Source organism: Elephantulus edwardii, unplaced genomic scaffold (assembly GCF_000299155.1).
Source record: "Elephantulus edwardii isolate Elephantulus edwardi_28Jun2011 unplaced genomic scaffold, EleEdw1.0 scaffold00629, whole genome shotgun sequence".
Lineage (NCBI taxonomy): Eukaryota > Metazoa > Chordata > Mammalia > Macroscelidea > Macroscelididae > Elephantulus > Elephantulus edwardii.
Window position 1 is genome coordinate 337 of NW_006400379.1, and position 3,716 is coordinate 4,052.

At 42.6% G+C, this 3,716-nt stretch overlaps 1 pseudogene; it reads right to left on the reverse strand.

Moving 5' to 3' along the window:
- Positions 1-710: 710 nt before the first annotated feature.
- On the reverse strand, positions 711-1,778 carry LOC102867303 (annotated as a pseudogene).
- Between the last annotated feature and the right edge of the window lie 1,938 nt (positions 1,779-3,716).

The following is a 3,716-nucleotide window of genomic DNA, read 5'->3' on the forward strand; positions in this document are numbered from 1 at the left end:
CTAAAGTTTATGGATCATTAAAAGCCGGGACAGAGTTTCTTCAGGCCTCAGAAGTGTCTGCGCTTGACCATCTTGCTGAGGATGGTGGTTTTGTCAGTCTAGGAGAGGAACTGGGAATGGCTGCAGTTGCTGGTAAGGCCACCAAAGGAAAATGAGAGACATTACTTTTGGGTGCTCATTGTTGTTAGATGCCATCAAGTAAAATATGACTCATAGCAACTCTATGAACAACAGATATGAAACCTGTTCTATCCTATACCATCATTATCATCAACACACGTGAGCCCATTGCTGCAGTCACTGTTCAAATTATCTTTTTTTTTCAAGTATAAAATACAAGCCTTTAATCACATAGATCAGCTTTTTAGCTTTTGTAAATTTAAAAACAAAACAAAACAAAAGGATAAATAAGGCAAACAAAAGGATAAATAAGGCACTGTACTTTTAAAAACTAAAACGGCTTGGTTCCAAGTTTAAAACCCAAGGAACAACCAGAAGATCATCTATAACTTCCCTTGCTCAGCCTCAGAGAAAGATGGAGCAAGTTCCCTTCTCTGTGGGAGGCGTGTTTCCTGACACCTCAAGTGGTGGTGTTCTCCATCAGATGCAGATCTGAAAGGCTTGGTAAGCTTATACAAGCAGATTTAGTTAATGCAAAAGAAAAGGTAACTTCTGCAGAGCAGTTGGACTCTTGGCTGCTGCCCTTCACGTCACTTTGTGTCCAGCCGTCTCCGCTTGCTATGGGAAGGGTCCAGCTTCGCCTCCAGCTTTCGCTTTCCCTGGGCAGCATTGTTTTCTGGGCTTTTCATCAGGGGTCTGGCCTGAGTCTTTCCACTGCTCTGCTTCCTGTTCCTGTATTTTTGGAGGCTTTGAAGGGGGCTCACCAACTCCTTTATGCTTTACAGGTTTAGTCAGAGTTTCTGAGACTGGGTCTGAGTGGGCCTTTTGTTAGTGTTCTCTTTTTCTTTCCTGGAGGGAGGGCAGCCCTTCCCGGAGGACTTTTTAGGGATCTTCACTTTGTTTTCTTTCAAAGAGATCTTTTTGGGCAATTGGCTGATTTTGTCTTTTGCAGCTGGCTTCTTGGTGGCAAGGGTTTTGGTGGATCCATCAAGCTGTTTTTCTTTGCTGCCTTTCCCTGCTAGTCCCTTATCCTTATTGGAGGGAAGAGCTTTGTCCTGAGAGCTGCCTTCTGTTCTTTTTCTTTTGTTCTGAACTTCTGCTTTAGGCACACTTTCTGGGCTCTGCTTCCCTTTCCTCCCATTCCCTCCCTCCGTGTTCTTGGGTTTGACTGGAAACCCATCGGCATCCACCTGCAGGGCCAGCTTGGGGAACATCAGAGGGTTGATGCACACACTCTTACGGCTTTGCTTACTGTCCGCAGCTGCACCAAGTGGGCATTCTACTTTCTCATTCTTGAGGAAATTCTGTTGGGCTCTGAGCTTTCCTCGAATGTTGGAATATTTTCTAAGGATTCAAGTACTGGCTGGTGTTGGCAAGTTCGTAGGAACATGGCTGTTTCTTTCTTCTTTGACCTCCTCTATGCTGCCTTCAGAGTTAGGGTTGAGGCTGGCTTCACTGACCTCCTCTGTCTCCATGTGGACAGGATTCTCTCGAAACTTAGCCAAGAGCTTCTGTGTTTTCCAATTATTCCTAATAGGAGTAGCTCCAGGGAATTTCTTTAAGTGTTTTTTCAGACGTTCAGCCTGTAGTGAACTTGGGTCCAGACTGGAAGGATAGTATTTCTGAAGAGGATGCTTAGCAGGCGGAGTGTCTCCTGGCAGATGAGTGAGATGAGATGGACCGAATTTGGCCACTTTGAATCAGATAATCATATGGTATACTATGCTGGGAATGAAAAACAGAAGAAGAATGGTGTGGCATTCATAGTAAAAGAGTAAATTTCAAGTTCTGTTCTGAAATACTATATTGTGAGTAATAGGATAATATCTGTATGATTATTACTCAAATATGCTCTTACACAGAGAGCCAAAGAGGAAGAAATTGAAAATTTTTACCAACCTTGCTGTCTAAAATGACCGAACATGCAATCAAGATGTGTTAATGATAATGATAATTGGTGACTGAAAAGCAAAAGTTGGAAACAATGAAGAAGGAATATACGTAGTTGAAAAAATATGGACTTGGTAATAGAAATGAGACTAAAAATAGAATGATCAAATTTTATATTTTCAATGATTTATTCATTGCAAATACCTTTTTTTAAAAGACTCTAGTGATGACTTTACACATTAATCTCACATGATGGACTGCCTTGAAATCATATTGACCATACTGGTGGAAGGAATCTTAGGAGAAGCTCAGTATCAGCAGTTAAAACTAGGCCAAAGGGTGGACTACGAGTCAAACCATCAATTACTCATAAACATTCGAATCAGAGGAAGATTCATCAGCAAGCTATGTTTAGCAGATGACACAACTTGCTTGCTAAAACTGAGGAGGACTTGAGGTATTTGCAGCAAAAGGTTAAAGACAGCAACCTTAAATATGAATTGAAGCTCAACATCAAGAAAACAAATATTCTCACAACTGAGCCAATAAGCAGCATCATGCTTAACACTGAAGAGATTGAGATTGCTCACAGCTTCAGTTTGCTTGGCTCCACAATCGATACTCTTGGTACCAGCAGCAAGGAAATCAAAAGACAAATTGCAATTGGGAAATGGACAAATGCTTAGAAATTCACAATCTACTTAAACTGACACAAACCAAAATTAAACACCAGAACAGACCCATTACAAAAGAAGAAATTGAAAAGATAATAAACAACTTCCAGCCAAAAAAAGAGCCCTGGACCAGATGGTTTTACAAGTGAATTTTATCAAACATTCACAGAAGAACTGTCACCAATTCTAAATAAACTATTTCAGAAAATAGAAAAAGATGGAATTCTACCAGACTCATTCTATGAAACAAACATATCCTTGACACCAAAGCCAGACAAAGACACCACCAAAATAGAAAGCTACAGGCCAACATCTCCCATGAACATAAATGCAAAAATCCTGAATAAAATGTTGTCTAAGATTCCCTCCATTCTGGAAGTCAGCCAGCTAATCTGGTGGGATGGCTGGTGTCTCCATAGCGGCTCCTCTTGGTGGCAGTCAGGCAAGGAAAGTTTCTGGGGTCTTTTTCCTTGTGTGTTACTGTTCTTTTTGCCCTTCAAAGGTGGGTGGGGGGCCCTGACCCATAGAGTAAGGGTAAGTAAGGGTGAGGTCGAGCCTACAGAGCCTCCTCCAGGTGCTAGCTTAAAATTCTTCACAAGGCTTGGGGACTGGAGTCTCTCTCCACTCTGGAAGTCAGCCAGCTAATCTGGTGGGATGACTGTCATCTCCATCACGGCTCCTCTTGGTGGCAGTCACACAAGGGAAGTTTCTGGGGCCTTTTTCATTGTGTGTTACTGTTCTTTTTGCCCCTCAAAAGTGGGTGGGAGCCCCTGACTTTTAGAGTAAGGGTAAGTAAGAGTAGGGTGGAGCCTTTGGAGCCTGCTCTAGGTGCTAGCTTAAAATCTTTCATGAGGCTTGGGGCTGGAGTCTCCCTCCACTCTGGAAGTCAGCCGGCTAATATGGTGGGATGGCTGGGGTCTCCATTGTGGCTCCTCTTGGTGGCAGTCAGACAAAGGAAGTTGTTTGTGGTGAAACACTCTTCTAGGTTCTGTAACCCTAGTATGTCCACTTGCTGTACAGAGGTAACTTGTG